Source organism: Eschrichtius robustus, chromosome X (genome assembly GCF_028021215.1).
Source record: "Eschrichtius robustus isolate mEscRob2 chromosome X, mEscRob2.pri, whole genome shotgun sequence".
Taxonomy (NCBI): domain Eukaryota; kingdom Metazoa; phylum Chordata; class Mammalia; order Artiodactyla; family Eschrichtiidae; genus Eschrichtius; species Eschrichtius robustus.
In genome coordinates, this window is record NC_090845.1 from 130385408 (window position 1) to 130398922 (window position 13515).

General features: G+C 43.7%; 1 protein-coding gene and 1 pseudogene across 1 annotated transcript in view; one reads left to right on the forward strand and one right to left on the reverse strand.

The window, feature by feature from the left end:
- Window positions 1-13515, forward strand: part of AFF2 (ALF transcription elongation factor 2) — a 482377-nt gene that overhangs the window by 54780 nt on the left and 414082 nt on the right. The window lies entirely within an intron of this gene.
- On the reverse strand, window positions 11352-12927 carry LOC137757189 (elongation factor 1-alpha 1 pseudogene; annotated as a pseudogene).

Consider the following 13515-nt stretch of genomic DNA (forward strand, 5'->3'; position numbering starts at 1 on the left):
TCTTTTGGGGGACAGTGACTGTTTAATCCCCCAGCACTGGGGAGATGAGCATGGAGAAAGAACCACCAAACATAAAGATGACAGCAGCCAATGACTTCGGTGTCCCATCCCAGTCAGTCCTCCCATACAAAAGTAACATCACCAAAAAAAAAAAAAAAAAATCTTTCTGCATATGTAAGAGGCTGCATTTTCAGCCCTGGAATATTCATTCAGTTTTTATGCATCAAATTATGCACATACCAATAACCTTCTAATTTATGGATGCTTGCTGTTAGGTTTTGTTTAAATGAGTTCCTTCCAAAAGGAACCAGCTTCTGTTCTGAAAAAATGAATAAACCACACAAGGTGAACTTTCCTACAACTGATTTTCTACGTGGAGTTTCCAGGGTGTAATTTAGACATAGCTGTGGTGGTTTATGAGCATAGAAAGTATAGGAGGCTACACGGATGTACCCGTGAGTGACTGGAAGCCAGAGGGCAGAGGGAGAGATCCAGAGGGTGGGGATTTCAGCTCAGTTTCACATCTCTACCCTAAGGCATTAGATGCTGCTAATTCTTCAAAAGCCAAAGATTTGTTTTCCAGAAGAAATTCTGATTTGATTAAGATATTGCTTCCAGACCTAATGTTCCTTTAGCAAATCAGGCCTACATCCATGATTGGAAATAAACTGCATGTTATCTAAGCATAAAAAAGCCACATGATTTGGAACTATTCTACAGAAGTAACATTTAGTGTAATTACAGTACATTTAGATTAATTATAGCGCTGGTTCTGGGCGCCACCATGCTTAAGGTCGTATCAGCATTTTCGTTATTAACCCTATGTGGAAGAAGTTTCTCCTCTGGCTGCGTAATGTTTCCTCCTAAAAATATTTGCATTCTATAGCTGGCTAGATCAAAATTGAACGGCCTTTCCACTTTTAGGGTAACTTTAAAAAGATATGATTTCAGAGGGATTATTATTGCTAAGATTGCTGTTTCTGTGTAAACGCTCAAAATAGGCAGAGAATGATTTTCAAAAAGTGGAAATGGTCACAGTGTTTCATTAGGAAATAGACTTGCTATAAATGGCTGTAGGCTTTCTACCGTTGACCAGAGAGTGGCTGATATTTAACAGCCATGTCCAAAACAGCAGTACCCATCCAACCTGAGTTTGGCTCCATCCGAACTGATATCCTCCATGTGGGTAAGAGTTGGCAATTTTGTCTTTGTGAGTGGCTTTTGGAATCTGTGCGTCATTCTTTTTGAATATCATTCTAGGCCTCAGGTTTTTATCTCTTGAGAGCAATGGTGTTTTTTGTTTTTTGTTTTTTTCTTTTTCCTGAAACAACCAAAAGTCACTTGGAGCCAGATTTGGTGAGTAGGGAGGCTGATAAGGTCGAATACACATTTTACTGAAGGATGAAATAGCTGTGCCTGGAAAATAATGAGCCTCATTTTCATGCCTGGTTCATAACTATAGCTGAAGGTAATTCCCTCAGAGGAATTCCAAACTCGGTTGAGCAATGTCTGTCTCCTTGAAAACAGGGTACAGTTTCCTCATGGCGCTGCTTCGAAGGTGCCGGCATTCATTTGAATGTCAAATGTCTGCTAGTTTGTTATCTGAAGAGTCTCATTATTTTATGGTCCTACTCCATTTAAATGAAGGGAGGTTTCTTAAAAATTCTAAGCTATTGACTGTAACGACACTAAAAATCATTCTGACCTGTTGTATATGTTAAGAACAGTCCCTAAAATGTATCTTAATATAAATGAATGTAAATATTCTCAAAAATATCTGTTGATAGTAATAGCTAGCATTTTGTTGAATATTTACCATGAGTCAGGCAGTGTGTTTGCTATGCTTTCACTCATTCACCCATGATTTTTTGAGAACCTTAGGCACCCATCTTTTCAAAAGGTGCCGAGGTTAAGTAACTTGCCCGAGGTACAGAGCTCGTAAAGGGACGAGGTGAGATTTGAACTCAGGCTGATCTGAGATTTCACCCCATCCGATGCTTCACTACCTTTGATAAACACATGGGTCTTGGGTAGAGTTGTAGATTACTGGTCCCCAGCATTCTAGCTGTTCTCTTGGAGGATGAAGGCAAAAATCAGGGCTGTTCAAGCAAGTTTTACAGAGCAAGTTGTAGTAAATGAACAAAAGAATCTGGGCAAGAGCGGTGATTTTGTCAAGCCCTCGCTTGGTTTGATTTTTCCTTTCCCTTTCTATTTGCCCTGCTAGGTTATATTTTACCTTTTCCTGGTAGAGTTGTGCAGGTGGGTAGTTCTTATCAGGAACAAAAGATGCCATAAATCTGGACTGGAATCAATGAGGTTATGAGCTCTAAGAGTGAGAGGCAGTTTTGTGGGCCTCAGTGTTTTCCCTGCTCACCATACTGTATCTTTGAAGCCAGAAGCCAGAGGCTCATTTAGAGACCTATATGTATATAGCAGCTCTGTCACCAAGCTGGGTTCCCGATGCCCACCTTTCCCTTTTAAACAAGAGGAATATTTAGAAGAAATAATAGAGAGCACGTATGCTCTCAACGTCTGTCTCCAGACATATAAGAAAAGAAACGGAAAAGGATGTGCTAAACAAAACCACCTCTTGGTAATAACACTGTAATGTAAAAATTATAGCCTGGGATTCTTGGAAGTGGCTCCGTCCCCCCACCCGCCTTCTCCGAGGGACTGGCGCCAGCTCTTTAGCTTTACTCAGCTAAAGGGAACTTATTTACCAGCGTCAAATGCATTACTTTAGTAAAAGGGAGGCAAATAGCAATGGATGCCATTCGGCACTCTGATGAGTGGGGATGGCCATTTTTTCTGAAGTACTGACTTCACTTAGAGGAAAGCCATTGACAGACACCAGAAATCCCGGGAGCTGGTAGGCCAGGGAGCTGGCTGTCGAATTCTGTGTGCTCAGTTCTTGGTGCCTTCCGTGTGCTAGATAATAGAGGGAAAATGGGAGTGACCAGTGAGGTTTCCACTTGAAGAAAACAGGTATGACTCTGAATTTTTTAGGTAATGCCGGGGAAGTTCGTTCGGCAGTTTGAGTTGGTCTGTTCTAGTCGACTGGGTGGAAAAATGGACTGATTGTCTACCCCCTCATCACATAGACTGCTTGGCTTAGGGAAGGGCTATGACTAGGGTGAGGCAGGTCAGACACCCCAGCCCATCATTTCAGGTGCCACCAAAAATTCAGTCATCAAGACAAATAATATTTTAATGGGGTCTTTGTAAAAAATCAAAATTTAAAAAAATCCACAATGAAAAAAAAATCTAATTTTTAAATGCAGACAGGATCAGTAACGGTACTGTTCTCAGGGACATGGGAGCCTGAGGCAAAAGGAAAAAATGTTGCATTAATTTTGATTTAAAAAAAAATTGCCTTCAAATTCCAATTCACTTGATGACTGGGTTTTTTGGGCACCTCCTGCTCACCCTGAAAGCCCAACTCTACTACTCTCTCTCTCTCTCTCTCTCTCCCCCCCCTCCCCCTCCCCCTCCCCCTCCCCCTCCCCTCCCCCTCCCCCTCCACAGGCTTCTTAGTCAGAATGTATTTTACCTCTGGGCTTCCCCAGTGCTTTCTGCAGCTCTGCTGACTGTGCTTGCCATGCTAGACTGTCATTATTTGTTTGCAGTATCTGCCTCTTTCAGAGGACTATGGCTTCCTTGAGAATCAAGACCACATCTTAGGCTCTTTGTATCCACTATGCCAGCCAGACATTCAGTAGGTACTCAGAAATATTTGCTGGTTGTTAAAAACAACAACCGAGTGAATAAAAGAGTTCAGTGATTAAGTGAAATTAACCTCTGAGTCTTTTAGAACTTGATCCGCGAGTTGATGTTTTCCAGTTGTTCCTAACGACACCCCTGGGTCCGTTGGGACCCTGGTTGGGAAACACAAGTCCCACAGAGGGAACTGCTTCTAGAGACTCTGCCTCCTGAGGGCACGCAGGGAGTCAGGTTCGCCAAGTGGGTGATGACGTGCCCTCGGTGACCCCGTCCCCGCACCCATTTTGCTTCACGGCCTGTGCAGAACCCGAGAAGGATTCAGTCCCAGCTCAGCAAAGCCTCGGGGCAGAGGACGGTTTGCCGAAGGTCAGCGTTCAGCGGGCACTTCCAGAAGCCCTCCTGGCTTTCTCCGGGGGCCTGGTCCCTGCCTTGCCTCTGCCTCGGGACCCTGGGGTGGGGGGCACTTCCCCGACGTGCCAGGCACTGCCTGTGCCCCAGCTCGCCCCGCTGAACCAGAACCTCCAGGGGGTGATGCCCTGATCCTCAAGGGCCATGGAATACTCCAGAACACGTGGGAATCTTGCCTGAGGGTTCTGTGTGGCCAAGCTTTAGGGGGCTGCTTTACTTTCTCAGAGAGCCACATTCTTTAACATATTTTTATGACAGTGGCTCAATGGCGAGTTGCCCTTAACTGAACTGGTTCACCGTAGGGCACCCACTGAAAGAAAAAGAAAAGGTGGGGCAAACTATACAATATGCATGATCACTTCAAATCAGAGACGCAAGAGTCAGTATTGAAATGGCCCCTTGCACGTGGAGCTCATGTGATTAAAATTCAGGGTCCATGAGTTCTAATCCTAGTTGTAGACACTGGGAAATTATTGAACTTACTTATGGGAAAATGTCAATGAAAGTGGTGAGTTCCCCAGCCTCCAGTATTGTTAATTTTTTAGCAATTTAAGACAACACAGTCGTGCCAGCACGTGACAGCGTGGCTCTGTCTACATGACGTTGAATCTGTCTAGCTGGCTGATTTCTTTTTTAACCGCATCTAATCAATTGGCAGGTTGCTTTGGCATCATGTAGACACAGCCAGTGCTGTCCTGGGGGCCGTGTATTGATTTAGTGTTCAGAAGCCTTGGCTGAATGGTGAGTAAAAGTCATGCAACACTAGAATACAAACCCATGGACACAACGGAGAATCAGCTGCTTAGAGTCTTGCCAAGTCCCTCAGGAGGGCAGCACCTTCGGTATCTCCCCTTGGCTCTTTGACTCATCTTCGTATCTCCCCTTGGCTCTTTGACTCATGCAAGCAACTCTCAGAAAGAGCCCAAGCCTCACTCATCCTCACAGGTAACAAGCCACCAATGGGCTGTAGTCCTGTCCTCTCACTTGAGTCAAAAGAACAATCTGTCTCCCATGCTCCCTTCCCTGTCCCAAGCCCTATATAAGCAACCAAAGCTACAGACAGGCCAACTCAATCATTCAAGAAAAACGAACCTGAAAACAACTGCACTCAGGTCGAAGGTGATTTCATTGCTATTCCCAAGAATAGTAGATACCACACTTCCTCCCTCCCTTTCCTCCTCTCTCCCATCCCCTTCCCTCCCTCTCTCCTTTCCCTTCCTTCCCCACTTCTTGCAAGGGATCCACTAAACGCTAGGCCCTGAGCTAGGTGCTGAGGGGCCAGTAGGGAACTCGGTGCCGGTTTTCACAGAGCTTACATTCTAATTGGAGTGGGCAGATGTGAAAAAATCAGCAGACAGTCTCATTTTTGACTGCAGTAAGTGATTTGAAGGAAGTCAGATCGGATGATGTGATGCAGTTACAGAAGTGGGAGAGGCCGAGTTTAGCCTGGGTGGCCTGAGAAGGCCCTGGTTGAGCTGAGACCGGAATGACGAGAAGAAGCTGGTAAAGCGAGCATCTTGGGGAAGCTATTCAGGGAGATAGCAGCGGAATACAAAAGGCCCTGAGGCAGGGGCATGCTTGGCTTGTTCAAGGAACAAAATGAGCCTTGTTAAGGAGGGTAACCTTACAGAGGCTGAGGTCATGGAGGTAGGCAAGGACCAGATCAGTGGGTACTTCAGAGGCTGAGAGGAGCAAGTTGAATTTTATTCCACTTGCAGGGGGAAGCCGTTGGAGGAGTTGAAGTGGGGAAAATCATGATCTGATTTGCATGTTACAATGGCACCTTCGGAGGACACACCGTAGGGAGGTGAAGAAGGAGGCGAGGGAGGCCAGCTCTTGAGGCTGTTGCAGTGGGGCAGGCGAGTGATGGTGTGCATGGATGGAGAGAAGTGAGTGGATGCACGAGGTATGTTGGAGGTGGAGTCAAAAATAGTTGCTGATGGAGCCAGAGTGTGTATGTGGCGGGGAGAGGGTGAGTGAAAGGGAGGAATTGAGCGTGTCCTCTCAATTTTTGTCTTGAGTGGCCAGGCAGATCGTGGCGCTTTATGTCTATGTAACTAGAGTCTCTTGGAATGGTTTTTCTAAAACAAAGGACTAGTCTTTGCCAAAGAATGATTGAAGTTTTATCTTTGGTGAGACAAGAGCAAAATAAAACTGTTTGCAGCATGCCATTGGGAACCTTTTACTCCCCATTCCATATACTCATTTGTAAGCTTGCAAACGTCTTGGGACTGAATTTCAACCTGGGCTGTCTCCCCAGCGGAACTGTGAACTCCTTGAAGGTAGACAGGGCACTCTGTCTTATTCCTTCTGGTGCATCTCATGTCAAAGTCAGTGTCTGGCACGTGACAGGTGTTTGGTAAATACTTGGTGAAAGGAAGGAAGGAAGGACAACGGACCCTCTTTAGAACTTGTCTACCCTTTATTTTCAAAGGTTAACCTGAAAATGAAGGGGGTACAGAAAAGGAAATAAAGTAAGGGAATCTCGGCAGCGTGAGAAGGAAACCTCAATATACCCAGAAAGGAAAAATATGATAGAACAACAAACAACAAACATGCTGTAAATAACATTTCCCTCACTGTGGAAAGATTTAATAAATCTATAGTGGCACTTTCCTGTCTGGCAACATCACAGTGTTGAGGACTACATTTCAACTCTGTTTGATCATTTGAATTCAATCCCAGATACGTTTTAAATATATATTTTGTTCATGTCTAAGACACTTTGGATGACAGATATACTATCATTAGACTGTATTCAGTAAGTAATAAAGAAACTATTAAGAAAGTGAAGTCCAAAATGCCTATGTGACTATAGAGGAGCTGCCTCATTCATTTGATACAAGAGAGGCAGTGAACTGTCTGGAAGAAAGGTGTTTTCCTCCAAAGCATTTGGTAGTTCCTTCTTGATTAGAGAAAAAAGCATCAAGATTACTCAGTGTACTATTTTGGAGGCATCTTGATGTGGGCTTATGTGCCTTCTCTCACCACACCTGCTCTGCCATTTTACACCATTTCACATTGGTAATTACTTATTCTTCATTCTTTCCTTCCTCATCTGTGCCTTTACTCTTGCTCTTCCAGTGGTCAGGAAGAGATCTCCTTCACCTTCTCCATCACCGGTACCCTAACTATCCTTCAAGTTCAGCTCAGGTGCATCCTTCTCTAAGCAGCCTTCTTGGATTTCTCCAGGGTGAATTTATACGTTCCTCTATGTTTCCTCTGGTTTATGTTATGTTCAGAATTATGTCAATGACTGGCCAGTTATTCTCAACCCAGGAAACTGTCAGTGCTTGACTTTGTGACTACAGCCTAAGATTTTGCCATAGTATATAGTTGAATATTTCTCTGCTTGAAGGAGCATTATGTAGTTCATCATATATATGATAAAAACACATGCTGTATCCCCTGTATTTTATTTTCTTGGTTGTAGGAAACTGACTGTTTCAAACACTTTACTCAATATTCCCCTAAAGGCATCAGCAGCAAAAATTTATGAACACATTTTTATTAGAGATGATTTGGGTTTTATTCCTAGGAAATGGAGCTAGAAAAATTTTAAGGTCATTAGCCATCGTAATTTAAAATACATAGTTGTTTGAATACGTTAGCTTTAGCTTTTAGGTTCTCTGCTATCTTTAGCTTCTTCCATTTTATTTTAATAATGATAAAAATAAATCTCACATTTGTTAACTTTTTCCATTCTAAGGTGTTTAACAAACTTTAGGGGTGCAAATATAATGAAGTGATCCATATGCTTGCAACTAGGTTTATGACCCTGAGAGCATTTGATTACAATTATTTCTATTTCATTGATGTTGCTCAGAGTCAACAGAAGAATTGGGTTCAAACTTATTGGAAAAGTACAGTTAGAAACCCTTGTCAACCCAGTTAACATGTCCTTGAAAATAGCATGTTAACACAGAACCTCCATATTTTTTAACTCTAAAATGTACTTTTATTTCTATTCTCCCTTCTTCCAATAACCATTTGTTGCATAACAACTATGTTTTGGGTTCAGAGCTCAACCCTGGGGATAAAAAGAGCAGCAAGGCTGTCAGAAGTGTATATATATATATAGATATAGATACAGCTATAGATATAGATATAGATATATAGATAGAGATAGAGATAGATGTGTTTATACATCAGTAAGGTAGGTTGTGTGTTTGTAGTGTCAACCTTAAAAATAAAATAGCCAGTTATTTTACCAGCAAAATGGATTTATTCAGGAATCACAGAGGAATTGCAATTTGGGACAAGCAAACTATGGCAAGCTATAAGCAAGTCCAGACAACTACGGAAAGGAGCCTTCGTTTATAGAGGAAAGGAGGCAGTTGGGAGGGGCTGTTTGGAACAAAATTCATTGGAGGAGAGTAGGAGTTCAGAGTGGTGGCAGCTTCTCATTGGCTGACTGTGGTGGTTTCTCATTGGCTGGGCTGTTGCTAGGCAAGGAGAAAATCTTTCTTCCTACTGCTGGGGTGTGTAAAGTAAGCTTCTTCCAGTTGGGGAATGCAAGGTACACTTCTTGCTGGGGTCTGCAAGTGGCAGAGAGTGGTAGTGCATGAGAGCTCCCCATTCGGGGCCTCCTGACTCCATTTTATTTATTTTTTTTCACTTTAATTAGTTATTATTATTACTACATACTAGGCTCCCTGCTACATGCTCTACTCCTATAACTGCATTTTTTTAAACTTTTTATTTGTTATTGGAGTATAGCCGATTAACAGTGTTGTGATAGTTTCAGGTGCACAGCAAAGGGACTCAGCCATACATATGCATGTATCCATTCTCCCCCAAACTCCCCTCCCATCCAGGCTGCCACATAACATTGAGCAGAGTTCCCTGTGCTATACAGTAGGCCCTTGTTGGTTATCCATTTTAAATATAGCAGCGTGTACATATCGATCCCAGAATGAGATTTCCTTTATTTATTTTTACGTTTCCCCTTTTGATCAAGATCTTTCCTTTAAAGCATTGCTGATCAGTCAGGTTTTGGTGGGTTTGCCCCTTGGTTCCAGGAAGGACCTTTTCCGGTTGTCATGTCCCACATCTGACAAGAAGTACACAGAATGGAAACCACTGAGGCTACATTTGAGTAACAAGAAAGGGTAGGAGGGAGAACTCTCAGGCACCTGTCACTTAAAGTCTATATCTTATCAAAGTCATAAGTGTTGGAGGTCATTTTGAAGCACTGAGCTAACATCGCTCTGTTTGGTGCATCACTTCTGCAGAGATTTGACAGGCAATAGCTGTAAAGTTAAAAAATAATTATGCAAAACAGAATGAAAATCAACATGACAAATCCAAGTTGTATGATTGTTCTAAACCATTTACCTAGGCCTGAAGGTAGCCAACTGAACAAATCAAAGGACCATGGAGAGTTAGGTGAAATTTTTTTGTAACCAGTGTGCTTGTTCCTTGATCTTGTGTGGTTGAATATCTACCTCACCAGAAGCATTTATCCGCGAGCAGCAGGTGGTATTTGCTATTACACAGACACCTCCTGTTCAGCAAGTAGATAATCAAAGGGCTGTAAAATTGTCCAAAACTACTTTAGCCAACGAGTCAAGTGATCATTTGGGGGCTGCTACTGCCTTGGCTGTGGAGTTGGCTAGCTAACCTAATGTTAGGGAGAGATTTCTGATCCTGCATTCACTGGCATTTACTTGGATCCACGGGAGAAGGGCTCTCCCTCTGGGGCAAACCTGGAGTCATGTGTGCCTCCTAGAGGTTCCCATTTAAAGTGGCCATGGAGCTTTAATGCGGAGGACCAATGAGAGGCTTCTGATTTGTTATGAATGGTGACTGGGACAGTTAAATATCCCAATAAGCATTGATCTCCAGTTCGCCAGCTATCTAAACATCCATATGCCCATGAGAAATGCCAACCACCACAGGCAAAAATAAAGCCAGGTGTAGCACAGAGGATTCCAGCTAACATATGGTTATTGATAGCTTTGTTGGCTGGAATTTCCTGATTGACATTTTCAAGCCTGGGGTCAGAGGAATTGGGATGACATTCTGTAAGTTACCATCCCAGCCTAGGGAAGTCGTTTCTAAAAGCCTTGAAAAGAGGAGTTAGCTTCTTTGCATTTCCCTTGGGTGCAGGGTAATGGATCGTATTTAAATAAGAAAAAGAGTGCCAAGGTGGAGGTGTTGAGCTGAGCTAGTATGGTTACGGTTGGAGAATGTTTGAAACAAGGTGTGGGAACACCCGGCTGTAACAGCCTAACCAGATAGTTAACACCAGTAGGCTTGTGAGTATAACTGACAGTGGCATTTGGGACTAAAGAGAAATTGGTTACAGGTAAAACCAACCTGTAAAGGGATCTCCAACACCGTGAACAGATCAGAGTTTCTGGTGACAGATCCAACAGTCAGAAAGGTTTCCTCCTTTCTCAGGAGATTGGGAAATGCAGATAAGAGTATTGTCTTTCCAATAAAGAGAAGGAGAAAATAGGGTAAGAAGCAACAGTGAGAAAAGGTATACAGGCCTGGTCTGGTTATGTTGGGAAAGCTGTCTCCTTCAGAGGCCGTGTCCACTTCAGTTCCTGAAAATCTTTATTTTCAGGTCACCAGTTTGTGTGCAGGTCCAGCCAGGGTTTGGTGTTTTCTTTAGGTGTGACACATGAATCCAAGAGTCTATTCCTTGGAGTTTGGCAACACAAGGGTTGGTTAATGGTACCTGATAGGGGCCTTTCCAGTGAGCTTGAAGGAACTCTTTCTGGAGGTGTCTTGTCCAATAGGTGAAATCTCCAGGTGGTAAGGAATGATGTTTAAAGTCTTCATCTCCAGAGAAGATGGGAGACACTGAGAAAAGATTGCTCTACTAGAGCATGGCTATTTTCAACAGAAGCAATGAAGCCTTTATAATTTTGAAGGATGATCTCCTTTTATCAGTTGTGATCAAAAGAAGCAGGAGCCAGGTGTATTGGGCATCCTGTGATTATCTCAGAGTGAGAGTTTATCGGTTCTAAAAGGGTTTAGACATGAGATTTAGAAGGACTAATGGCAGTGCCTTTGGCCAGGATACTACAAATGGAAGGGTTTCTACAAATTTTGCAAGTTGCGTCTTTTTTTTTTTTTTCATTAAACTTTTTTAATGGGTCTCAAATTCTCTGACCGATTTTTGGTCAAGTTGTTTCCATTAAAAAGTATTGATTTTAAAAACTAATAACTTAAAACTGCCACACACAAAACAAACGGTCCACAAAACATTCTCCTTTCCTTCTGAAGGTTTTACGATGCATTGTTATCATTAACCAGTCTTTTGCTATTACACTTAAATGGCCAATTGAGACAAACAGTTCTGAGACCGTTCTTCCACCACTGATTAAGACTGGGGTGGCAGGTATCGGGGATAATATTCATTTAGCGTTCTGAGCTTTCTGGGCAGACTTGGTGACCTTGCCAGCTCCAGCTCCCTTCTTGTCCACTGCTTTGATGACACCCACAGCAACCGTCCGTCTCATGTCACGAGCAGCAAAACGGCCCAGAGGAGGATAGTCAGAGAAGCTCTCCACACACATGGGCTTGCCAGGAACCATATCAACGATGGCAGCGTCACCAGATTTCAAGAATTTGGGGCCATCTTCCAGCTTTTTCCCAGAACGGCGATCTGTCTTCTCCTTCAGTTCAGCAAACTTGCAGGCAATGTGAGCTGTGTGACAGTCCAGCACAGGTGCATATCCAGCACTGATTTGGCCTGGATGGTTCAAGATAACCACCTGAGCTGTGAAGCCAGCTGCTTCCATCGGTGGGTCATTTTTGCTGTCACCAGCCACATTGCCACGACGAACATCTTTGACAGACACGTTCTTGACATTGAAGCCCACATTGTCCCCAGGAAGGGCTTCACTCAAAGCTTCATGGTGCGTTTCAACAGACTTCACTTCAGTTGTCATGCTGACTGGAGCAAAGGTGACCACCATGCCAGGTTTGAGAACACCAGTCTCCACTCGACCCACAGGGACAGTGCCAATACCACCAATTTTGTAGACGTCCTGGAGGGGCAAACGCAAGGGCTTGTCAGTTGGGCGAGTTGGTGGCAGGATGCAGTCCAGAGCTTCAAGCAGTGTGGTTCCACTGGCATTGCCATCTTTTCGGGTGACTTTCCATCCCTTGAGCCACGGCACGTTAGCACTTGGCTCCAGCATGTTGTCACCATCCCAGCCAGAAATCGGCACAAATGCTACTGTGTCGGGGTTGTAGCCAATTTTCTTAATGGAGGTGCTGACTTCCTTAACAGTTTCCTCGTATCTCTTCCGGCTGTAGGGTGGCTCGGTGGAATCCATTTTGTTAACTCCAACAATGAGTTGTTTCACACCCAGAGTGTAGGACAGAAAGGCATGCTCAGGGGTCTGCCCATTCTTGGAAATACCTGCTTCAAATTCACCAGCACCAGCAGCAACAATCAGGACAGCACAATCAGCCTGGGATGTGCCTGTAATCATGTTTTTGATGAAGTCTCTGTGTCTTGGGGCATCAATGATGGTCACATAGTACTTGCTGGTCTCGAATTTCCAGAGGGAGATATCAATGGTGATACCATGCTCACGTTCAGCTTTCAGTTTGTCCAGGACCCAGGCATACTTGAAGGAGCCCTTTCCCATCTCGGCAGCCTCCTTCTCGAACTTTTCAGTGGTTCTCTTGTCGATCCCACCACATTTGTAGATCAGATGGCCAGTAGTGGTAGACTTCCCCGAATCTACGTGTCCAATGACAACGATGTTGATGTGGGTCTTCTCCTTTCCCAGTTTTGCTTAGGTTTAGCGGTGGTTTTCACGACACCTGTGTCCTGGTGGCAAACCCGTTGTGAAAAAGCACAAATTGAGTCTTAGTGTTGCTGTTAGTGCATTGGACCAGCCCTGAGGATTGAGGGTGGGAAGCACAGTGAAAATGCGTTAGGACTGGCCAAACAACACAGACTTGCTATAAGATTTGACCAGTAAATTGGGTTCCCTGGTTGCTATGGAGCTCAAGAGGGGTTCCTGAGGGTAAGGGTAATCTTTCCTAAAATAATTTTAGCCACAGAAGAGGCAGTAGCTTGTCTACACAGAACGGCTTAGACCCAGTGGGAAAACACACAAACCATGACTAAAACATATTTATATCCATGAGATGGGGGAAATTGAATAAAATCCATCTCCCAAACCTCCAGTGGTCCATTGGGCAATTTAAAGTGTTCCAGAGCACTGCAAACAGGTTTTCCTGAATTATATTTTGGGCAGGTGGGGCAAGCAGAGTAGGCACTTTTTGTGGCCTTATTGATATCTCCTCACCAGTACTGATTCATAAACATTATCATTTTATCTGCAGACCAATGGTTTAATGCGTATACAGTAGTCAGTAATGGGAACTTTAGAGTCCCTGGCTAGGCTGGAT